Below are 26,845 nucleotides of genomic sequence, written 5' to 3' on the forward strand. Positions count from 1 at the left end.
CATTCTTCAAAAAAAAAGGCTCACCGAAAAAAAATATAGACTGCCGTCCAAGCCCATGCTCGCGTGCCGCTGCCTCTCCCGCTGGTCAAGGACAGAGGCTCGCGGCCAGATCCGGGGAGAAGCACGGCGAGTGTAGAAGTGCATGCTCTAGCCAATGCAACCAAAAGACCGATCTGATCGAAGAGACTAGGCAGCACATTATATGTCAACACTCCCTCTCATGTGTGGCTCCCTCAGGCCTAAACGTGGACCGAAAGTGGGCTGCAATATAATTGCGCCAGCCGTGTCTTGAACTCAAGACCTCTTGGCTCTGATACCATGTAGAAGTGCATGCTCTAGCCAATGCAACCAAAAGACCGATCTGATGGAAGAGACTAGGCAGCACATTATACGTCAACAGCGAGCTCCTCTAGCAGGAGGGCGATGGCATACTCCAAGAGCATGACGACGACGACAAGATGGAGGCTCCTTCGGGCGGCCTCAACAAAGAGGAGGGTGGCCGCTGGATGAGGGGAAGAGCACTCCGGACTGCCGAAGTCGCCGCAGTCTCCTCTGACGACACAACCGGTGCCCCCATGATCTTTTGGTTGCAGGAGGACGGAGTCAGCACGACAGGTGGACCTCCCTGCCCGCCTGCCCGGCCAAAGTCCACAAGTTGCAGCTCATGGATCCAAACCAAGAAACGTCCAGCCGGCTATTACTTAGAACTTCTTTCTCCTTTCTTCATTCTCCTATCACAGAAGCTACAATGTATGGTTGTTTGATGATCTGTTAATTCTTCTTGGCAATATGGTTCGTCAATAGCCAGTTGTGGTACATGCATGTGGGTTGAGTTTAATTTCAGTCATGGTCGTCTTAGTGGTCACTTGTTTTTTCGGTCTTTGTCCATGGAGTATAATTTCTATTCGAAAAGTTTCAGAATTAGGAGGAACTTGGCAGCCATGCCATTGGTGACTTTCGGATAAGTGGTTGTTCCATGCATTGTGCTTATCTTGTCAAGAACAAAAGAAGTAGTACTTGCTATGGATCATGTTAGAATCTCTGATTCCGTAAATGAATGGTCATGTATATATCAGGAAAAACGAGGAAGACAGACATGAGGAGTTTGGCGCCAATTCTACAGGCGTGGAGGTGTGTTTGTTTCTTTTTTATTTTTCTTTTTTGAGGGAGAGGGATGTTTGTTTCAGGGAGAGAAAGGAGAGCCATTGAATTGCAACGATGGCAGATTCTGCCTTCTACAGCATGAAATTTGAATCGATCACTGCATGCACGTATAGGTACAAGGGAGACTAGACGAAATTCAAGAATTGAATTCAAACTGTTTCATGAGTCAACGGGTGTTGTCTTTTGCCAAACCGAAGGTACGCTACGCGCTCTTTATTTTCGTACATGCAATATTACACACGTCGCCTTATAGCAGTTGAAATCCAATGCAGTTTTGTTGGGAGCCGGTACATGCACGATACATCAGATGCTACGGTCACGTTGCTGGTGATGGTGCTATGACCCAGCCTAGCTAGCCCTACCCAAGGCTAGTCCTGTATTCTCGGCGAGTAGCCTGTAAGGCAACCCCAACGCCTAGTCATGTGTACATACATTCTCGACGAGTTCCGGGGGAACTTGCAGCTGTCACGCTACCTCGACGAGTAGCCCGGCGTTTGCCCTCGCGTGCAGCTGCAGCGACACCCGGCGGTTGCCCTCTGCTTGCCCGGCCATCTGCCCGTTGTCGCTCGGTCGCCATGCCCAGGCGACTCGGGGGCGACCCGCAAAACCGAGGGCCGCGTTCCTCTATCCCAACCACCACTTACGCCGCCGCCAGAGGATGCCGGCGCGCAAAGCCTGCCGGGCTGACGGCGGCGGCGGGGCTCCTCGGCGCAGCGCCCGGTGCTCCTTGGGCGGGATCTCCTGGCTACGAGTTGCTCCACACTTGCTTACCAGAAGCTTCCATAGCTGTAAAAGGATCACCAATTTGTACATCACATCAGCCGGATGTCAAAAAATATACCCTCGATAATTGCTTTGTTACGGGTTCTTCAAAGAGACCACGCAAGGGCCGCAAACCCCACGCAAGCAAAGCCTATGATCCTGGTCACTCGAGGCTTTGATCAAACGGAACACATCCAAGGAAGATCCCGGATTCAACGTACAACCCGTAGTCGCCCGAAGCACACTCCACGCGAATCTAGCGACGACGCATCGCAAAATGATATGATCGCATGTCTCATCATCGCCACACCATACGCCCTTGTCATCACCCAGCACGTTGTGTTTTCTCACTTGAGATCCTATTCCTCGCCACTTGCCAAAGAAAGATTTTATTTTTCTTTTTGATGGGATTCTAGCCTTCCATAGCCCACTTAAGCTGCAAGGAGGCGCAGACGAAAGATCTCTCGGTACAAGGACCCGGTCGAAAAATCCCTGAACGGCTCATTTCTGTTTTTTCCACAATGGCAAACTACATATAAGTGGGACCTTTCTTTTCCTTACCAGATCATTGGTAATTTCAATTGATAAATATGCAAAATAGGATGTTTAAGGTAATATAATTAGTTAATTCCTGCGTCTTTATATGATGTTCTTAGGTCCAAAATCACCATATTAGCAGTTCTTAATTAGGTCGATTGGGCCAATATGATGACATTGCTAAAGTCGTTCTAAACCATAAGCAAGGCACTACTAGCTAGCTTGCAAGTACCCCGCAAAAAAAAAGCTAGCTTGCAAGTACCCCGCAAAAAAAACTAGCTTGCAAGTACCCTTGTGGTAGCTCATCGGATAGGCCCGGCGGAGTGGTGCTCAAGATTCGTAACAACATCTCCACTGCCACCCCCCCCCCCCCCCCCCCCCCCCCCCCGCGCATGGCACTTTTTTTTATCGTCGGTGCCAAAAAAAAGTCCAGTCGCATTTCCAGGAGTCCAAAATTCACCGGTTTAGGCCGAATTTGGCGGCGGCGGACCCAAACCGAACCCAACACGCTGGGGGTCGACTGGGGCCGCCGGGGGAAAGGAAAATGGTGCCAAAACTTCCCACGCCCGACCCTTGTGGACCCGCCAAGTCAGCGACTAGGCTTCGTCGTCCTCATCGCCTCTGGACCGCCTACTTCGAGCGGTGCCGCGCCGAGCAGCTGGCGTCCACCTACGGCGCCCCAGCGCCGGGGGGGTAGAACGCGGAGGGTCGCCGACAATGGTAGGGCGCGCCGGGGCGGACTCTGTCCGCCGTGCTCGCGCCTATCGAGGGCGTCAATGAGCCGCCGCTAGTGTACCTGGCGCCCACCTTCTCTCGCTTCCGCGGAAGCTCCTGGACGCCGAGGCGCATGGACACGCTGTCCTCGTCGTCCTCGGGCGCCCGCTCCTCCAGGTCGGCGCCGCTCCTCCCGATCAAACCCGAGCCGCAGGAGACGTCGCTCCGTCGGTGCACCCGCGGCGGCAACCTCGTCATTAAGGAGGGCGCCCGCGTCCCTTCTCCCCCCTCCCGGCAATAAATAGCACGGCTTGGTAGCGCATGATCCTACTCATGCACAAATCCTACTACTACTACTACTACAACTACTACTACTACTACTTCTAGTGCTAACCCTAGCTCGGGACGTATGGGCACGTTGTTGTTGTTGCTGTATGGGCACAAGTCCAAATCACCTGTCATATACTCCTAGGAATATCTTCAACATTACTATCTCCGTCTTGGTTTATTAGTCTCCGTTGTATTCCGTGCCAAATTTTGATCATAGATTTAAATAACAAAATATTCATGCATGTCACAAAAAATTATATAATTGAAAACTATGCTCAAATACGAATCCAACGGTATACTTTTTGTTGACATGCATCAACATTTTATTAGTGGTAGATTTTTCGACAAACTTTGACACAAATTATAAAGACAGCCAATAAACCAGTACGGAGGTAGCACATTACATTACATTCAAGAAAAGAAAAAAAATAGACTCCTAGTAGTAATTAAAGGAGTACTACAAGGCCATGGGCATTGGCGGCTTGACGAGTCCAAATGACAAGTACGCTTCGACCCCTATGCGCGATGCACCCTGTTGAACGTATGCACCCGGCCCACTGCGCACCGGCGCGAAACGTGCCATTGCATCGAGCGCTCCGCTGCGCACCGGCACATGGACCGGGCGTAGCGTAGCTCTATTGCATGACCCCTGTGCCCCTGATTTGCCGCTGCCCCTGATAAGCCCTCCCTCCCCTTCGTTTCGCGTTCACAGGAAGCTGCATCCGCGTGCCGCCGTACCCGCCCTGCCCCTTCGGCGTCGCCGAACCCGCTCGTCCGGCTTCGGCGGCGCCATGGGGCCCAAGTCCAAGTCCAAGGCCCGGTTGTCTCGGCAGAAATCGCTGGCCAGACCGAGGTAGCTTTTCCCCCTAATTAACCTTTCCTTTTTGGATGCAATATGGCGCCATTAGTGACCGATCGATCCAGGCCAAGCTCACCGTGTATCCTCTATGTTCCTTCCTAGTGACCCAATGCAGGAGCTTAAGTGCACTCAGCACTACGATCGTGAGCATATGTTTGAGTTGAATCAAAAGCGGCTGCGGACCAAATATTGCGAGCTTTGTTTGATGTGTGTGCTTATGGATGCGGTCAGGGATGTGTCAGCCCGCTATGGTGGTCAGGAGAAGACGGAGAGGAAGAAGAACATGTCAGTAAGACGCGCTGCTGCCAAGGAGCCTGCAAAACCAAACAGCAGCGCTTCCTGGGTTTGCTTGGAGTGCGGTAGATTTTTTTGTGGTGGTGCAGGATTCGAGCCAGAGGGCCATGTTAGAGCAAATCACAAGGAGAAACCTGAGCATCGGTGGTTTGCCAACTCCGATAATACGGATGTACTCTAGTGTTGTGAGTGTAACCAGGAGGTTCCTCTCAAGGTTTTTAAGTATCGTCCATCACAAAACAAAGGCATAGCGAAATCAGCAGAAGCTTCAACTGAGTTAGGGCCAAACACCAAGACACTTGATCCGAAGGATGATGATGGTTTGGACAAGAAGGAGGTGGTGACACCGCAACAGATAGAACCGGTGGAGGTGGAGGGCAAGGGATCCAGCAGTTCGTCATCTCCTCACTCGGAGGATGATGATGGTTTGGACAAGAAGGAAGTGGTGACACCGCAGATGAAACTGGTGGAGGCGGAGGACAAGGGATCCAGCAATCCATCATCCCCTCACTCGGAGGACATAACCAAGGAGCCTGTTTCCATATGCCAGTCAGAGGAGATAGCCAAGGAGGACGTCGCCAAATGTAATGTCATCAGGGGGCTGCCGAATGCCGGCAACACCTGTTTTTTTCAATGCCATGCTGCAGTGCTTATTGGCCCTTGACCCACCGCGCAACATAATGATGGGAAGAAACGTTTGCACAGGGCCAATTGCTGCACTTTTCAAGGAGCTCTTTGTCGACACAAGTGCTTCAAGCAATGCAAAAGACTTCCTTGACCAAAGAAAACTGTTTACATATGTCTGCTCAAGGTGGCCCCAATTCAATACCGGCAGAATGGAGGATGCCGAAGAACTCATCCAACATTTTCTTCATGGTTTAGATGAAGAGGAAGATGAAGCACGAAGATGAAGCACGTCAACCTTCAATGGATGCTTCAAAGAAGGTCACAATTGTTAATTCTATCTTTGCGGGCGAGGAGTCTAGTGCTATATCCAGCACAGAATATGTACACGGTTCCGATAAACGTGAAAGGACCCTTCTATTCCGACTGCCAATTCCACATAGGAAGCACCATGCTGTAGCTTCCAGAAGCAGCAATAAAGCTGATGCTGAGGTGCATGGTGGTGATGATCTTGTATCAATTGAGCATTGCTTCTCTTTGTACACTGAGAAAGAGTTGATACCTGATTGGTTCTGTCGGTCTTGCACTGATACAGCTAATACAAACACATCTGAAACAAAACCTGTCGTGGAGTCAGGTGGTGACGATAACCAAAATAACCAGAAATAGGAAACAACAAAAGTTTCCAGAGCTGCAAGGAAAAGACTGCTTATAACCATAGCTCCAGATGTAATGGTGGTTAGTTTGATGAGGCAACAAAGTGCTCCTAATATTGTTGGGTATGTTAAATTGGAAGGACATGTGCGCTTCAAGGAGATTCTTGATATGCAGCCATACATGGACAAAAGGTACTGTTTTCTAATGCCTTTTGAATTCTATGTTATAGAAGTGGTTTGGTCTCCCATTGATTTGCCGCGCCCACTCATTCATCCATCAACCCCTTCAGTTTTGATCCCCTTTCAGATGCAAGATTAACACATGCATGTGATTGCATCAGTAATTAAGGCACTACCCATTTTTAATAGTCTTGTTCGGATGGATAAGAAATCATTTTACCTGAATCTGAAAAATTGTTTGACCGACTATTGTAGGAAAAAACATTCCTTGACTGACTGAATATAGATCCATGCATCAACCACAGTCATAGCGCAGTGTTAGGAACTACTCCAACTAATTAATAAATATAACTCAAAGTTAAAACTATAATCAATAAAAACCAATCGTTTGTCCAAATTAAAAAATAGAAACTGGTATAATTGAAGTTAGCTTAGTTTAATTAGGTCCATATGCATGAAAAAGCGGGAGCAGATAGATTAGCTAGGATCCATGACATGAAAATGAACTATAATTTTTGACTTAGTATTATTTTGTCCCTCGTCGGCGACAAACAAAGGCATGCATACTTTCTCTTCCTAGTTTTGAAAATGAACCATTAATTAACTAACTCTATACATTCCCAGCTCCCTCCCTAACCAAAGAAGATCTTCAACCACTACCTAGCTACTAATCATCCTTATGTAGTTCCAGACAATTATTTAGGCTGAACTGGGTGTGGATATTTTCGAATTTGGCATCCCAGTATTTGTGATGTATGAGTGGGCGATAGTTCTGTACAGCTCTACGACTGCTTTGGTCATCACTATTTCCTGTAATTTTCAGATTTGACGAGAATGACAATAACACCTACCGTCTAGTTGGTGTTGCTCAACACATTGGAGATCGGAAAGGAGGTCATTATATTGTGTATGTAAGGGCTAGCAAGATGAATGGTCAGGAACATCTAAGCAATGACAAGTCTTGGTTTTATGCAAGCGATAAGATAATCAGAGAAGCAAGTTTGCAGGAAGTTCTTGGTTGCGAGGCCTACATTCTTTTATATGAGAGGGTGGGAGACTAAGACTTTATTAGTTATTCTGTGCTTGTTGCCATGTGTGTTTTGTTTCAATAAACATCAATGTTCTGTTTGAAGTGTTCAACTCATGAAGCCCAATCTTCTTCTGCTAATGTCACGAGTGAGGAACCTAGACTTGGCGGTATGAACCTTCTGCCAATGATGCCCAATCTTGTCAGGGATTTGATTCCTCCACCCATAGATGAATTGGTACAATGGGATGAGCAGAGGAACCACAACGGGGATAAAAGCAGAGAGCAGCAAGCGGACAAGAAAAATGCCACACTGCTACCTATGTTTTGGGAGTTTCTTGATCAGTATGTTTATCTCGCCTTTCTATGTTTTTCCCTCATGTTACTCAACGGGTTCTAATCGAGATAATATTATTTTGATAGGTTCACTCTATCTGGAGAAAAGGCGCCATATTACCGTTTTCAATTGTGGGGCATGCTTATGAGAGGTTATGGATCAAGGGAGATGTACATCCTCTACTCGCATCTCTTGAGTCAATCAAAGGACCTTGCAATGGGAGTATGCAATGGTGACGAAAGGTATAATTTTGAAAAAATTATCTTGTATGCAATTAAATAAAGCAATAGTTGTGTGCAAGATTTTAATAGCGTTGTACTGAACATTGTAAAACAGGCTGAGGGTGAAGTTAACATAAATTGCCAGGAATTATATGCTGAAACTTGTAACAAGTTTGCACATGGTGGTGACAGAATCCACAAGGAATTTAATGCAGCAACTTGACCTAAGATTTCTTGAAATGCCCAACAAGTAATGGCCTCAACCCCTTCTCTTTTGTTTTACTATTTATTCAAGGGGTGCATGGAAGCTTGTTATCCATGTGCCTGAATCATGAGTTGGTCACGAAATATTATGGGTTTCACCTCTAGCCTACCCCAACTTTTTTGAGACTAAAGGCTTTGTTGTTTTTTTTGCAGGGTCTAAAGGCTTTGTTGTTGTTGTTGTTGTTGTTGTATACAAATCAGTTTTTTTATCCTAGTGTTTAATTAGATACCGTTGTATATATGTTTTCAGGTATGAAGAGTTGAAGGAGTCTCTTGGCGCTGATTTGCTTAGAAATATGGATGTCTATGGTCATGTTGGGGAGCAAATTATGATACCTTTGCGTGATAAATGCGCCTTGATCCAGGGACTTACTGAATATGTGATTAGCAAGCACAGAGCTGGGTACTCATGGGAAGGCGATTTTGGCATAGAAGATATGGATGTCTATGACGGCAAGGTAGTCATCACAAAGAGTCCCAAATTATTTGAGATACTACCTCGAATATCGCCTGAGATGGATACGGCGATGGAGAAAGATTTTGATAGCATTGCAACAAAAGTGCTGAAGAAATTCATCTATCGTCAAATTTACGTGCCTTACCTAACACCTTTTCATATATTCTTGAGTGGAATGGGACAATATGCTAAATGGTGGTCAGACCCAGTCATGACGAAGGATCTGCGGGAACTAATACTGCACTATCCTTTTTTTAAGCCTTCAAGGGCTAGGTTGAACTTGCTGGTAGGCATCTTTGATGCATGGAGATCGTTCGATGAAAAAGATATGAGTCCCTTATTTAAGAAAATCTTGAAGAAGACACATGGATTGGCATGGTTAGAGGACATGGAGTCGGTTCTTAATCAGATCATCCTTGATGTCTTTCGTTACAGAGACAAGGATGCTAACTATTATGAAGCAGAATTGCATTTCTTGATTGAGTTGTTAAGGCATCTTGCAGTAGATGGTACTGCGAAGTCCTTCGATTATCAGTGTGAGGATTGTTGGGGAACGTAGTAATTTCAAAAATTTCCTACGCACACGCAAGATCATGGTGATGCATAGCAACGAGAGGGGAGAGTGTGTCCACGTACCCTCGTAGACCGAAAGCGGAAGCGTTAGCACAACGCGGTTGATGTAGTCGTACGTCTTCACGATCCGACCGATCAAGTACCGAACGCACGGTACCTCCGAGTTCAGCACACGTTCAACTCGATGACGTCCCTCGAACTCCGATCCAGCCGAGCTTTGAGGGAGAGTTCTGTCAGCACGACGGCGTGGTGATGATGATGATGTTCTACCGACGCAGGGCTTCGCCTAAGGACCGCTACGATATGACCGAGGTGGATTATGGTGGAGGGGGGCACCGCACACGGCTATGAGATCCAAGGGATCAATTCTTGTGTCTCTAGGGGGTGCCTCCCTCCCCGTATATAAAGGAGTGGAGGAGGGGGAGGGGTTTGGCCACCCTTGGCGCGCCCCATGAGGAATCCTACTCCCACCGGGAGTAGGACTCCCCCCTTCCATGTTGGATTAGGAGAGGAGAGGGAAGGAGAGAGAGGGGGAAAGGAAAGGGGGGACGCCACCCCCCCTCCTTGTCCAATTCGGACTTGGGGGGAGGGGCGCGCATCCATCTATGGACTGGTGCAAGCATCTCGGAGTTGGAATATACGCTTTGATAAGTTGATCAAAGGATATAGTTTTATACAGACTTGCGGTGAAGCCTGTATTTACAAGAAAGTGAGTGGGAGCACTACAGCATTTCTGATAAGTATATGTGAATGACATATTGTTGATCGGAAATAATGTAGCATTATTCTGCAAAGCATAAAGGAGAGTTTGAAAGGAGTTTTTTTTAAAGAAAGACCTCGGTGAAGCTGCTTACATATTGAGCATCAAGATCTATAGAGACAGATCAAGAAGCTTGATAAGTTTTTCAATGAGTACATACCTTGACAAGATTTTGAAGTGGTTCAAAATGGAACAGTCAAAGAAAGAGTTCTTGCCTGTGTTACAAGGTGTGAAATTGAGTAAGACTCAAAGCCCGACAACGGCAGAAGATAGAAAAAGAATGAAAGTCATTCCCTATGCCTTGGCCATAGGTTCTATAAAGTATGCCATGCTGTGTACCAGATCTATTGTATACCCTACACTGATTTTGGCAAGGGAGTACAATAGTGATCTAGGAGTAGATCACTGGACATCGGTCAAAATTATCCTTAGTGGAATAAGGATATGTTTCTCGATTATGGAGGTGACAAAAAGAGTTCGTCGTAAAGGGTTACGTCGATGCAAATTTTGACACTGATCCAGATGACTCTAAGTCTCAATCTGGATACATATTGAAAGTGGGAGCAATTAGCTAGAGTAGCTCCGTGCAGAGCATTGTAGACATAGAAATTTGCAAAATACTTACGGATCTGAATGTGACAGACCCGTTGACTAAAATTATCTCACAAGCAAAACATGATCACACCTTAGTACTCTTTGGGTGTTAATCACATAGCGATGTGAACTAGATTATTGACTCTAGTAAACCCTTTGGGTGTTGGTCACATGACGATGTGAACTATGGGTGTTAATCACATGGTGATGTGAACTATTGATGTTAAATCACATGGCGATGTGATCTAGATTATTGACTCTAGTGCAAGTGGGAGACTGAAGGAAATATGCCCTAGAGGCAATAATAAAGTTATTATTTATTTCCTTATATCATGATAAATGTTTATTATTCATGCTAGAATTGTATTAACCGGAAACATAATACTTGCGTGAATACATAGACAAACAGAGTGTCACTAGTATGCCTCTACTTGACTAGCTCGTTGATCAAAGATGGTTATGTTTCCTAGCCATAGACATGAGTTGTCATTTGATTAACGGGATCACATCATTAGGAGAATGATGTGATTGACTTGACCCATTCCGTTAGCTTAGCACTCGATCGTTTAGTATGTTGCTATTGCTTTCTTCATGACTTATACATGTTCCTATGACTATGAGATTATGCAACTCCCGTTTACCGGAGGAACACTTTGTGTGCTACCAAACGTCACAACGTAACTGGGTGATTATAAAGGTGCTCTACAGGTGTCTCCGAAGGTACTTGTTGGGTTGGCGTATTTCGAGATTAGGATTTGTCACTCCGATTGTCGGAGAGGTATCTCTGGGCCCTCTCGGTAATGCACATCACTATAAGCCTTGCAAGCATTGTAACTAATGAGTTAGTTGCGGGATGATGTATTACGGAACGAGTAAAGGGACTTGCCGGTAACGAGATTGAACTAGGTATTGAGATACCGACGATCGAATCTCGGGCAAGTAACATACCGATGACAAAGGGAACAACATATGTTGTTATGCGGTCTGACCGATAAAGATCTTCGTAGAATATGTGGGAGCCAATATGAGCATCCAGGTTCCGCTATTGGTTATTGACCGGAGACGTGTCTCGGTCATGTCTACATAGTTCTCGAACCCGTAGGGTCCGCACGCTTAAAGTTCGATGACGGTTATATTATGAGTTTATGTGTTTTGATGTACCGAAGGTAGTTCGGAGTCCCGGATGAGATCGGGGACATGACGAGGAGTCTCGAAATGGCCGAGACGTAAAGATCGATATATTGGACGACTATATTCGGACTTCGGAAAGGTTCCGAGTGATTCGGGTATTTATCGGAGTACCGGAGAGTTACGGGAATTCGCCGGGGAGAAGTATTGGGCCTTATTGGGCCATACGGGAATAGAGGAGAGAGGCCAAAAGGAAGGAGGCGCGCACCCCCCCCCCCTCTGGTCCGAATTGGACAAGGGGTGCAGCCCCCTTTTCCTTCTCCCTCTCCCCCTCTTTCCTTCTCTCCTACTCCAACAAGGAAAGGAGGAGTCCTACTCCCGGTGGGAGTAGGACTCCCCCCTTGGCGCGCCGTCCTCCTTGGCCGGCCGCCTCCCCCTTGCTCCTTTATATACGAGGGCAGGGGGCACCCCAGAGAGACAACAACTGATCGTTTGATCTTTTAGCCGTGTGCGGTGCCCCCCTTCACCATAGTCCACCTCGATAATACTGTAGCGGTGCTTAGGCGCAGCCCTGCATCGGTAGAACATCATCATCGTCACCACGCCGTCGTGCTGACGAAACTCTCCCTCAACACTCGGCTGGATCGGAGTTCGAGGGACGTCATCGGGCTGAACGTGTGCTGAACTCGGAGGTGTTGTGCGTTCGGTACTTGATCGGTCGGATCGTGAAGACGTACGACTACATCAACCGCGTTGTGCTAATGCTTCCGCTTTCGGTCTACGAGGGTACCTGGACAACACTCTCCCCTCTCGTTGCTATGCATCACCATGATCTTGCGTGTACGTAGGAAATTTTTTGAAATTACTACGTTCCCCAACAGTGGCATCCGAGCCTGGTTTTATGCGTTGATGTTATATGCACGAGTAGAACACAAGTGAGTTGGGGCGATATAAGTCATACTGCTTACCAGCATGTCATACTTTGGTTCGGCGGTATTGTTGGATGAAGCGGCCCGGACCGACATTACGCGTACGCTTACGCGAGACTGGTTCTTCCGACGTGCTTTGCACAGAGGTGGCTGGCGGGTGTCAGTTTCTCCAACTTTAGTTGAACCGAGTGTGGCTACGCCCGGTCCTTGCGAAGGTTAAAGCAGCACCAACTTGACAAACTATCGTTGTGGTTTTGATGCGTAGGTGAGAACGGTTCTTGCTAAGCCCGTAGCAGCCACGTAAAACTTGCAACAACAAAGTAGAGGACGTCTAACTTGTTTTTGCAGGGCATGTTGTGATGTGATATGGTCAAGACATGATGCTCAATTTTATTGTATGAGATGATCATGTTTTGTAACCGAGTTATCGGCAACTGGCAGGAGCCATATGGTTGTCGCTTTATTGTATGCAATGCAATCGCCCTGTAATGCTTTACTTTATCACTAAGCGGTAGCGATAGTCGTAGAAGCATAAGATTGGCGAGACGACAACGATGCTACGATGGAGATCAAGGTGTCGCGCCGGTGACGATGGTGATCATGACGGTGCTTCGGAGATGGAGATCACAAGCACAAGATGATGATGGCCATATCATATCACTTATATTGATTGCATGTGATGTTTATCTTTTATGCATCTTATCTTGCTTTGATTGACGGTAGCATTATAAGATGATCCCTCACTAAATTATCAAAGTATAAGTGTTCTCCCTGAGTATGCACCGTTGCGAAAGTTCTTCGTGCTGAGACACCACGTGATGATCGGGTGTGATAGGCTCTACGTTCAAATACAACGGGTGCAAAACAGTTGCACACGCGGAATACTCAGGTTAAGCTTGACGAGCCTAGCATATAATAGATATGCCCTCGGAACACAGAGACCGAAAGGTCGAGCGTGAATCATATAGTGGATATGATCAACATAGTGATGTTCACCGTTGAAACTACTCCATCTCACGTGATGATCGGACATGGTTTAGTTGATATGGATCACGTGATCACTTAGAGGATTAGAGGGATGTCTATCTAAGTGGGAGTTCTTAAATAATATGATTAATTGAACTTAAATTTATCATGAACTTAGTCCTGATAGTATTTTGCAAATTATGTTGTAGATCAATAGCTCACGTTGTTGCTTCCCTGTGTTTATTTTTGATATGTTCCTAGAGAAAAATTATGTTGAAAGATGTTAGTAGCAAAGATGCGGATTGGATCCGTGATCTGAGGATTATCCTCATTGCTGCACAGAAGAATTATGTCCTTGATGCACCGCTAGGTGACAGACCTATTGCAGGAGCAGATGCAGACGTTATGAACGTTTGGCTAGCTCAATATGATGACTACTTGATAGTTTAGTGCACCATGCTTAACGGCTTAGAATCGGGACTTCAAAGACGTTTTGAACGTCATGGACCATATGAGATGTTCCAGGAGTTGAAGTTAATATTTCAAGCAAATACCCGAGTTGAGAGATATGAAGTCTCCAACAAGTTCTATAGCTAAAAGATGGAGGAGAATAGCTCAAGCAGTGAGCATGTGCTCAGATTGTCTGGGTACTACAATCGCTTGAATCAAGTGGGAGTTAATCTTCCAGATAAAATAGTGATTGACAGAATTCTCTAGTCACCATCACCAAGTTAGTAGAACTTCGTGATGAACTATAGTATGCAAGGGATGACGAAAGTAATTCCCAAGCTCTTCGCAATGCTGAAATCGACGAAGGTAGAAATCAAGAAAGAGCATCATGTGTTGATGGTTAACAAGACCACTAGTTTCAAGAAAAGGGCAAAGGGATAGAAGGGGAACTTCAAGAAGAACGGCAAGCAAGTTGCTGCTCAAGTGAAGAAGCCCAAGTCTGGACCTAAGCCTGAGACTAAGTGCTTCTACTGCAAAGAGACTGGTCACTGGAAGCGGAACTGCCCCAAGTATTTGGTGGATAAGAAGGATGGCAAAAGTGAACAAAGGTATATTTGATATACAGATTATTGATGTGTATTTTACTACTGTTCGTAGCAACCCCTCGGTATTTGATACTGGTTCAGTTGCTAAAGAGTAGTAACTCGAAACGGGAGTTTTATAATGAACAGAAACTAGTTAAGGATGAAGTGACGATGTGTATTGGAAGTGGTTCCAAGATTGATATGATCATCACCGCACACTCCCTATACTTTCGGGATTAGTGTTGAACCTAAATAAGTGTTATTTTGTGTTTGCATTGAGCATGAATATGATTTGATCATGTTTATTGCAATACAGTTATTCATTTAAGTTAGAGAATAATTGTTGTTCTGTTTACATGAATAAAACCTTATATGGTTACACACCCAATGAAAATGGTTCGTTGGATCTCGATCATAGTGATACACATATTCATAATATTGAAGCCAAAAGATGCAAAGTTAATAATGATAGTGCAACTTATTTGTGGCACTGCCGTTTAGGTCATATTGGTGTAAAGCGCATGAAGAAACTCCATGCTGTTGGGCTTTTGGAATCACTTGATGCTTGCGAACCATGCCTTATGGGCAAGATGACTAAGACTCCGTTCTCCGGAACAATGGAGCGAGCAACTGACTTATTCGGAAATAATACATACTGATGTATGCGATCCGATGAGTGTTGAGGCTCGCGGCGGGTATCGTTATTTTCTGACCTTCACAGATGATTTGAGCAGATATGGGTATATCTACTTGATGAAACATAAGTCTGAAACATTTGAAAAGTTCAAAGAATTTCAGAGTGAAGTGGAAAATCATCGTGACAAGAAAATAAGGTTTCTACGATCTGATCGCGGAGACAAATATTTGAGTTACGAGTTTGGTCTTCAATTAAAACAATGTGGAATAGTTTCACAAATTCGTGCCACCTGGAACACCACAGCTTAATGGTGTGTCCGAACGTCATAACCGTACTTTATTGGATATAGTGCAATCTATGATGTTTCTTACCGATTTACCACTACAGTTTTGGGGTTGCATTAACAGCATTCACGTAAAAAAAGGGGGCACCATCTAAATCCGTTTGAGACGACACCGTATGAACTTTGGTTTGGCAAGAAACCAAAGTTGTCGTTTCTTAAAGTTTGGGGTTGCGATGCTTATGTGAAAAGTTTCATCCTGATAAGCTCAAACCCAAATCGGAAAAGTGCGTCTTCATAGGATACCCAAAAGTTACTGTTGGGTACACCTTCTATCACAGATCCGAAGGCAAGATATTCGTTGCTAAGAATGGATCCTTTCTAGAGAAGGAGTTTCTCTCAAAAGAAGTGAGTGGGAGGAAAGTAGAACTTGATGAGGTAACTGTACCTTCTCCCGAATTGGAAAGTAGTTCATCACTGAAATCAGTTCCAGTGATGCTTACACCAATTAGTGAGGAAGTTAATGATGATGATCATGAAGCTTCGGATCAAGTTACTACCGAACCTCGTAGGTCAACCAGAGTGAGATCTGCACCAGAGTGGTACGGTAATCCTGTTCTGGAGGTCATGTTACTTGACCATGACGAACCTATGAACTATGAGGAAGCGATGGTGAGCCCAGATTCCGCAAAATGGCTTGAGGCCATGAAATCTGAGATGGGATCCATGTATGAGAACAAAGTGTGGACTTTGGTTGACTTGCCCGATGATCGGCAAGCCATAGAAAATAAATGGATCTTCAAGAGGAAGACGGACGCTGATAGTAGTGTTACTATCTACAAAGCTAGACTTGTCGAAAAAAGGTTTTTGACAAAGTTCAAGGTGTTGACTACGATGAGATTTTCTCACTCGCAGCGATGCTTAAATCTGTCCGAATCATGTTAGCAATTGCCGCATTTTATGAAATCTGGCAAATGGATAAACAAAACTGCATTCCTTAATGGATTTATTAAAGAAGAGTTGTATATGATGCAACCAGAATGTTTTTGTCAATCCAAAAGGTGCTAACAAAATATGCAAGCTCCAGCGATCCATCTATGGACTGGTGCAAGCATCTCGGAGTTGGAATATACGCTTTGATAAGTTGATCAAAGGATATAGTTTTATACAGACTTGCGGTGAAGCCTGTATTTACAAGAAAGTGAGTGGGAGCACTACAGCATTTCTGATAAGTATATGTGAATGACATATTGTTGATCGGAAATAATGTAGCATTATTCTGCAAAGCATAAAGGAGTGTTTGAAAGGAGTTTTTTTTAAAGAAAGACCTCGGTGAAGCTGCTTACATATTGAGCATCAAGATCTATAGAGACAGATCAAGACGCTTGATAAGTTTTTCAATGAGTACATACCTTGACAAGATTTTGAAGTAGTTCAAAATGGAACAGTCAAAGAAAGAGTTCTTACCTGTGTTACAAGGTGTGAAATTGAGTAAGACTCAAAGCCCGACCACGGCAGAAGATAGAAAGAGAATGAAAGTCATTCCCTATGCCTTGGCCATAGGTTCTATAAAGTATGCCATGCTGTGTACCAGATCTATTGTATACCCTACACTGATTTTGGCAAGGGAGTACAATAGTGATCTAGGAGTAGATCACTGGACATCGGTCAAATTATCCTTAGTGGAATAAGGATATGTTTCTCGATTATGGAGGTGACAAAAAGAGTTCGTCGTAAAGGGTTACGTCGATGCAAATTTTGACACTGATCCAGATGACTCTAAGTTTCAATCTGGATACATATTGAAAGTGGGAGCAATTAGCTAGAGTAGTTCCGTGCAGAGCATTGTAGACATAGAAATTTGCAAAATACTTACGGATCTGAATGTGACAGACCCGTTGACTAAAATTATCTCACAAGCAAAACATGATCACACCTTAGTACTCTTTGGGTGTTAATCACATAGCGATGTGAACTAGATTATTGACTCTAGTAAACCCTTTGGGTGTTGGTCACATGACGATGTGAACCATGGGTGTTAATCACATGGTGATGTGAACTATTGATGTTAAATCACATGGCGATGTGATCTAGATTATTGACTCTAGTGCAAGTGGAGACTGAAGAAATATGCCCTAGAGGCAATAATAAAGTTATTATTTATTTCCTTATATCATGATAAATGTTTATTATTTCTTAATTGTATTAACGGAACTAATACTGCGTGCTAAGAAAAAGAGTGTATGTAGCCTCTACTGACTGGTTGATCAAAATGTATGTCCTAGCGTAGACTGAGTTGTCATGACTACGGATACATCTTAGGAGAATATGTGACTAGACTGACCTCCTTGTTAGCACTCGATCATTAGTATGTTTATGCCTTCATGACTTATAATGTTCCTATGACTATGAGATTATGCACTCCCGTTTACCGAGGAACACTTTGTGTGCTACCAACATCCAAAATGGTGTTATAAAGTGTTACAGAGTGTCTCCGATATTTTGGTTGCGTATGAGATAGATTGTCACTCGATTGTCGAGAGTATCTCTGGGCCTTCTAATGCACTCACTATAAGCTGAAGCATGAACTAATGAGTTAGTGCGGATGACTGTATTACGGACCAGTAAGAGTGCCGTAACGAGTTGAACTGTATTGAGATAACGACGATCGATCTCTGCAAGTACATACGATGACAAGGGAAAAATATGTTGTTATGCGGTTGACCGCTACTGTTTTCCTTTCATCGTATGTTACTCCCAGATTCATCTCGGTATCTCAATACCTATTCACGTATCGGCAAGTCTCTTTACCGTTCTGAATCATCATCCGCAACTAACTCATTAGTTTCAATGCTTGCAAGCTTAAGTGATTGATTACCGAGTGGCCAAGTACCTCTCCGACATGGAGAGACAATCCTATCTCAAATACTGCTAACAACAAACTCGAGACACTTCATAAATCACCCAGTTACGTTGTGACGTTTGGTAGCACACAAAGTGTTCCTCCGGTAAACGGGAGTTGCATAATCTCATAGTCATAGGAACATGTATAAGTCATGAAGAAAGCAATAGCAACATACTAAACGATCAAGTGCTAAGCTAACGGAATGGGTCAAGTCAATCACATCATTCTCCTAATGATGTGATCCCATTAATCAAATGACAACTCTTTGTCTATGGCTAGGAAACATAACCATCTTTGATTAACGAGCTAGTCAAGTAGAGGCATACTAGTGATACTCTGTTTGTCTATGTATTCACACATGTATCATGTTTCCGGTTAATACAGTTATAGCATGAATCGTTTATTATTGCCTCTAGGGCATATTTCCTTCAGTCTCCCACTTGCACTAGAGTCAATAATCTAGATTAAATAGTAATGATTCTAACACCCATGGAGTCTTGGTGCTGATCATGTTTTGCTCGTGGAAGAGGCTTAGTCAACGGGTCTGCAACATTCAGATTCGTATGTATCTTGCAAATCTCTATGTCTCCCACCTGGACTTGATCCCGGATGGAGTTGAAGCGTCTCTTGATGTGATTGGTTCTCTTGTGAAATCTGGATTCCTTTGCCAAAGCAATTGCACCAGTATTGTCACAAAAGATTTTCATTGGACCCGATGCACTAGGTATGACACCTAGATCGGATATGAACTCCTTCATCCAGACTCCTTCATTTGCTGCTTCCGAAGCAGCTATGTACTCCGCTTCACATGTAGATCCCGCTACAACGCTTTGTTTAGAACTGCACCAACTGACAGCTCCACCGTTTAATATAAACACGTATCTGGTTTGCGATTTAGAATCGTCCGGATGAGTGTCAAAGCTTGCATCGACGTAACCATTTACGATGAGCTCTTTGTCACCTCCATAAACGAGAAACATATCCTTAGTCCTTCTCAAGTATTTCAGGATGTTCTTGACCGCTGTCCAGTGATCCACTCCTGGATTACTTTGGTACCTCCCTGCTAAACTAATAGCAAGGCACACATCAGGTCTGGTACACAGCATTGCATACATGATAGAGCCTATGGCTGAAGCATAGGGAACATCTTTCATTTTCTCTCTATCTTCTGCAGTGGTCGGGCATTGAGTCTTACTCAACTTCACACCTTGTAACACAGGCAAGAACCCTTTCTTTGCTTGATCCATTTTGAACTTCTTCAAAACTTTGTCAAGGTATGTGCTTTGTGAAAGTCCTATTAAGCGTCTTGATCTATCTCTATAGATCTTGATGCCCAATATATAAGCAGCTTCACCGGGTCCTTCATTGAAAAACTCTTATTCAAATCCTTATGCTATCCAGAATTATATCATTTCCGATCAATAATATGTCATCCACATATAATATCAGAAATGCTACAGAGCTCCCACTCACTTTCTTGTAAATACAGGCTTCTCCAAAAGTCTGTATAAAACCATATGCTTTGATCACACTATCAAAACATTTATTCCAACTCCGAGAGGCTTGCACCAGTCCATAAATGGATCGCTGGAGTTTGCACACTTTGTTAGCTCCCTTTGGATCGACAAAACCTTCCGGTTGCATCATATACAACTCTTCTTCCAGAAATCCGTCCAGGAATGCAGTTTTGACATCCATTTGCCAAATTTCATAATCATAAAATGCGGCAATTGCTAACATGATTCAGACAGACTTAAGCATCGCTACGGGTGAGAAAGTCTCATCGTAGTCAACCACTCGAACTTGTCGAAAACCTTTTGCAACAAGTCGAGCTTTATAGACAGTAACATTACCGTCAGCGTCAGTCTTCTTCTTGAAGATCCATTTATTCTCGATGGCCTGCCGATCATCGGGCAAGTCAACCAAAGTCCACACTTTGTTCTCATACATGGATCCCATCTCAGATTTCATGGCCTCAAGCCATTTTTTCGGAATCTGGGCTCACCATCGCTTCTTCATAGTTCGTAGGTTCGTCATGGTCCAGTAACATAACCTCCAGAACAGGATTACCATACCACTCTGGTGCGGATCTTACTCTGGTTGACCTACGAGGTTCAGTAACAACTTGATCTGAAGTTTCATGATCACATCATTAGCTTCCTCATTAATTGGTATAGACGTCACAGGAACCGGTTTCTGTGATGAACTACTTTCCAATAAGGGAGCAAGTACAATTACCTCATCAAGTTCTACTTTCCTCCCACTCACTTCTTTCGAGAGAAACTCCTTCTCCAGAAAGGATCCATTCTTGGCAACGAATGTCTTGCCTTCGGATCTGTGATAGAAGGTGTACCCAACAGTTTCCTTTGGGTATCATATGAAGACACATTTCTCTGACTTGGGTTCGAGCTTATCAGGTTGAAGCTTTTTCACATAAGCATCGCAGCCCCAAACTTTAAGAAACGACAACTTTGGTTTCTTGCCAAACCACAGTTCATAAGGCGTTGTCTCAACGGATTTTGATGGTGCCCTATTTAACGTGAATGCGGCCGTCTCTAAAGCATAACCCCAAAATGATAGCGGCAAATCAGTAAGAGACATCATAGATCGCACCATATCTAGTAAAGTACGATTACGACGTTCGGACACACCATTACGCTGTGGTGTTCCGGGTGGCGTGAGTTGCGAAACTATTCCGCATTGTTTCAAATGTAGACCAAACTCGTAACTCAAATATTCTCCTCCACGATCAGATCGTAGAAACTTTATTTTCTTGTTACGATGATTTTCAACTTCACTCTGAGATTCTTTGAACTTTTCAAATGTTTCAGACTTATGTTTCATTAACTAGATATACCCATATCTGCTTAAATCATCTGTGAAGGTGAGAAAATAACGATACCCGCCGCGAGCCTCAACATTCATTGGACCACATACATCAGTATGTATGATCTCCAATAAATCAGTTGCTCGCTCCATAGTTCCGGAGAATGGCGTTTTAGTCATCTTGCCCATGAGGCATGGTTCGCAAGTACCAAGTGATTCATAATCAAGTGATTCCAAAAGTCCATCAGTATGGAGTTTCTTCATGCGCTTTACACCAATATGACCCAAACGGCAGTGCCACAAATAAGTTGCACTATCATTATCAACTCTACATCTTTTGGCTTCAACATTATGAATATGTGTATCACTACTATCGAGATTCATCAAAAATAGACCACTCTTCAAGGGTGCATGACCATAAAAGATATTACTCATATAAATAGAACAACCATTATTCTCTGATTTAAATGAATAACCGTCTCGCATCAAACAAGATCCAGATATAATGTTCATGCTCAACGCTGGTACCAAATAACAATTATTTAGGTCTAATACTAATCCCGAAGGTAGATGTAGAGGTAGCGTGCCGACGGCGATCACATCAACTTTGGAACCGTTTCCCACGCGCATCGTCACCTCGTCCTTAGCCAGTGTTCCGCTTAATCCGTAGTCCCTGTTTCGAGTTGCAAATATTAGCAACAGAACCAGTATCAAATACCCAGGTGCTGCTGCGAGCTCTGGTAAGGTACACATCAATAACATGTATATCACATATACCTTTGTTCACCTTGCCATCCTTCTTATCCGCCAAATACTTGGGGCAGTTCCGCTTCCAGTGACCAGTCTGCTTGCAGTAGAAGCACTCAGTCTCAGGCTTAGGTCCAGACTTGGGTTTCTTCTCCTGAGCAGCAACTTGTTTGCTGTTCTTCTTGAAGTTCCCCTTCTTCTTCCCTTTGCCCTTTTTCTTGAAACTGGTGGTCTTATTGACCATCAACACTTGATGCTCTTTCTTGATTTCTACCTCCGCAGCCTTTAGCATTGCAAAGAGCTCGGGAATCGTCTTATCCATCCCTTGCATGTTATAGTTCATCACGAAGCTCTTGTAGCTTGGTGGCAGTGATTGAAGAATTCTGTCAATGACGCTATCATCCGGAAGTTTAACTCCCAGTTGAATCAAGTGATTGTTATACCCAGACATTCTGAGTATATGCTCACTGACAGAACTATTCTCCTCCATCTTGCAGCTGTAGAAATTATTGGAGACTTCATATCTCTCAATCCGGGCATTTGCTTGAAATATTAACTTCAACTCCTGGAACATCTCATATGCTCCATGACGTTCAAAATGTCGTTGAAGTCCCGGTTCAAAGCCGTAAAGCATGTTACACTGAACTATCGAGTAGTCATCAGCTTTGCTCTGCCAGACGTTCATAACATCTGGTGTTGCTCCTGTAGCAGGTTTGGCACCTAGCGGTGCTTCCAGGACCTAATTCTTCTGTGCAGTAGTGAGGATAATCCTCAAGTTAGGGACCCAGTCCGTGTAATTGCTACCATCATCTTTCAACTTTGCTTTCTCAAGGAACGCATTAAAAATTCAACGGAACAACAGCACGAGCCATCTATCTACAACAAACATACACATGCAAAATACTATCAGGTACTAAGTTCATGATAAATTTAAGTTCAATTAATCATATTACTTAAGAACTCCCACTTAGATAGACATCCCTCTAATCATCTAAGTGATTACGTGATCCAAATCAACTAAACCATAACCGATCATCACGTGAAATGGAGTAGTTTTCAATGGTGAACATCACTATGTTGATCATATCTACTATATGATTCACGCTCGACCTTTCGGTCTCAGTGTTCTGAGGCCATATCTGCATATGCTAGGCTCGTCAAGTTTAACCTGAGTATTCTGCGTGTGCAAAACTGGCTTGCACCCGTTGTAGATGGACGTAGAGCTTATCACACCCGATCATCACGTGGTGTCTGGGCACGACGAACTTTGGCAACGGTGCATACTCAAGGAGAACACTTTTATCTTGAAATTTAGTGAGAGATCATCTTATAATGCTACCGTCAATCAAAGCAAGATAAGATGCATAAAAGATAAACGTCACATGCAATCAATATAAGTGATATGATATGGCCATCATCATCTTGTGCTTGTGATCTCCATCTCCGAAGCACCATCATGATCACCATCGTCACCGGCGCGACACCTTGATCTCCATCGTAGCATCGTTGTCGTCTCGCCAACTATTGCTTCTACGACTATCGCTACCGCTTAGTGATAAAGTAAAGCAATTACAGGGTGATTGCATTGCATACAATAAAGCGACAACCATATGGCTCCTGCCAGTTGCCGATAACTCGGTTACAAAACATGATCATCTCATACAATAAAATATAGCATCATGCCTTGACCATATCACATCACAACATGCCCTGCAAAAACAAGTTAGACGTCCTCTACTTTGTTGTTGCAAGTTTTACGTGGCTGCTACGGGCTGAGCAAGAACCGTTCTTACCTACGCATCAAAACCACAACGATAGTTCGTCAAGTTAGTGTTGTTTTAACCTTCTCAAGGACCGGGCATAGCCACACTCGGTTCAACTAAAGTTGGAGAAACTGACACCCGTCAGCCACCTGTGTGCAAAGCATGTCGGTAGAACCAGTCTCGCGTAAGCGTACGCGTAATGTCGGTCCGGGCCGCTTCATCCAACAATACCGCCAAACCAAAGTATGACATGTTGGTAAGAAGTATGACTTGTATCGCCCACAACTCACTTGTGTTCTACTCGTGCATATAACATCAACGCATAAAACCTGGCTCGAATGCCACTGTTGTGGAACGTAGTAATTTCAAAATTTTCCTACGCACACGCAAGATCATGGTGATGCATAGCAACGAGAGGGGAGAGTGTGTCCACGTACCCTCGTAGACCGAAAGCGGAAGCATTAGCACAACGCGGTTGATGTAGTCGTACGTCTTCACGATCCGACCGATCAAGTACCGAACACACGGCACCTCCGAGTTCAGCACACGTTCAACTCGATGACGTCCCTCAAACTCCGATCCAGCCGAGCTTTGAGGGAGAGTTCCGTCAGCACGACGGCGTGGTGACGATAATGATGTTCTACCGACGCAGGGCTTCGCATAAGCACCGCTACGATATGACCGAGGTGGATTATGGTGGAGGGGGCACCGCACACGGCTAAGAGATCCAAGGGATCAATTGTTGTGTTTCTAGGGGTGCCTCCCTCCCCGTATATAAAGGAGTGGAGCAGGGGGAGGGGCCGGCCACCCTTGCCGCGCCCCATGAGGAATCCTACTCCCACCGGGAGTAGGACTCCCCACTTCCATGTTGGAGTAGGAGAGGAGAGGGAAGGAGAGAGAGGGGGAAAGGAAAGGGCCCCCCCCCTCCTTGTCCAATTCGGACTTGGGGGGAGGGGCGCGCGGCTGCCCCTTGGCCGCCTCTACTCTTCCACCACTTGGGCCCATGAGGCCCAATAACCTCCGGGGGGTTCCGGTAACCCCCGGTACTCTGGTATATATCCGATAACCCCCGGAACCATTCCGGTGTCCGAATATAGTCGTCCAATATATCAATCTTCATGTCTCGACCATTTCGAGACTCCTCGTCATGTCCGTGATCACATCCGGGACTCCGAACTACCTTCGGTACATCAAAACACATAAACTCATAATATAACCGTCATCGAACTTTAAGCGTGCGGACCCTACGGGTTCGAGAACTATGTCGACATGACCGAGACACGTCTCCGGTCAATAACCAATAGCGGAACCTGGATGCTCATATTGGCTCCCACATATTCTATGAAGATCTTTATCGGTCAAACCACATAACAACATACGTTGTTCCCTTTGTCATCGGTATGTTACTTGCTCGAGATTCGATCGTCGGTATCTCAATACCTAGTTCAATCTCGTTACCGGCAAGTCTCTTTACTCGTTCCGTAATACATCATCCCGCAACTAACTCATTAGTTGCAATGCTTGCAAGGCTTAAGTGATGTGCATTACCGAGTGGGCCCAGAGATACCTCTCCGACAATCGGAGTGACAAATCCTAATCTTGAAATACGCCAACCCAACAAGTACCTTCGGAGACACCTGTAGAGCACTTTTATAATCACCCAGTTACGTTGTGACGTTTGGTAGCACACAAAGTGTTCCTCCGGTAAACGGGAGTTGCATAATCTCATAGTCATAGGAACATGTATAAGTCATGAAGAAAGCAATAGCAACATACTAAACGATCAAGTGCTAAGCTAACGGAATGGTCAAGTCAATCACATCATTCTCCTAATGATGTGATCCCGTTAATCAAATGACAACTCCTTGTCTATGGCTAGGAAACATAACCATCTTTGATTAACGAGCTAGTCAAGTAGAGGCATACTAGTGATACTCTGTTTTTTCACACATGTATCATGTTTCCGGTTAATACAATTCTAGCATGAATAATAAACATTTATCATGATATAAGGAAATAAATAATAACTTTATTATTGCCTCTAGGGCATATTTCCTTCAAGGATGGCTCCCGCAAACAAATGGTGCAAACTCTTGATGAACTTGAGGTTGGCGGTGCTTACTACCTTGAGAAATTTGTGGTGGCTGCTTTGACTGCTTTGTTAGAGCAATCAGCGATGAAAGATATGTATGTCTTTGTACTGCCCACAACTGCATTTTATTTGTCTTTTCTGTTTAGTTATATTAACTGCTAAGTATTATTTGATCTGCAGGTTGGAGTCTGTTTGGGAGTGCTACAAGAACTGCAATTTCCCATCTCAAAATTAAATTAGCAATCATTCATGGAGGAGAAAGATGTGGCTGAGCCAGGTACACCTTATCATGTCCATGCAATTCATTGAGATGTGAGTTTAGTTGCTCGTGAATGAAAGAGCTTTTCAGTTTTGTTGCATAATCAAGAACAAAGGAAAATATTGTTCTCAAGTCTGGTATGTGTAAATCGTACAGCTTTCTTGTTCCACCAAATGATAGCAAAGCAATTTTTATGTTCTCTTCAAGAAGTAGGCACATCACCATATTATTCAAATGGTGTCTTATCAGAGTTATAACAATTTTGTGATCTTAAAATCATCTCTTCTTTGTTCCCTTATCTTATGCAAAATGTATTTGCTCCTTTTAATTCAAAGGTTTTCACTGAAGCTTGTTGATATTTTAGTCAGCCATGGTATTAATTGTCTGCGATATGGTTTACGGATCGTTATATCATTCTTCGGAGTTAGGTGATGGGCATGTCTCCACTTCTATTTCGTGAGCAATTCAATGGTGCTACATATCCCTTTCAAATGGCCGCTACATGGAAGAGAGCTGTCAGTGGCTCGCCGACTGCACGAAAACGACGAACCACTCCTGATTACAATGGCCTCTACATGGATTAGATAGTGAAGCTAGATATGAACATGGATTCTGTTTTGCTCTGTTTGGGTCATCAGGGTAGTCATTGTAATGTTGCTCTTTCATTCGTACGAGTAGGTGACTGCTGTTGTATCTGCGAACCTGATGTACACTGACTTTGCAATGAAGCCATGGAGTTGCAGACTTATTATTTGTCAAAAAGGTTAATTACTGGATTCTGATTTGCAAGTTTATGTTAGTACTGAATTTTGATTTGTAGAGTCAAGTGGCCTTAGCCCTCAGGCACTGCCGGGTACCTTCCCCTTGCAGCCGCGGCAATATCCCATGTTGAGGTCTTGAAGATAAATAACATGACAGAACTTTGA

At 44.3% G+C, this 26,845-nt stretch overlaps 1 pseudogene; it reads left to right on the forward strand.

Annotated features, from left to right (window-relative positions):
• Positions 1 to 4,298: 4,298 nt before the first annotated feature.
• Positions 4,299 to 26,845, forward strand: LOC123143577 (uncharacterized; annotated as a pseudogene).

The sequence above is a fragment of the Triticum aestivum genome, chromosome 6D (assembly GCF_018294505.1).
Source record: "Triticum aestivum cultivar Chinese Spring chromosome 6D, IWGSC CS RefSeq v2.1, whole genome shotgun sequence".
Taxonomy (NCBI): domain Eukaryota; kingdom Viridiplantae; phylum Streptophyta; class Magnoliopsida; order Poales; family Poaceae; genus Triticum; species Triticum aestivum.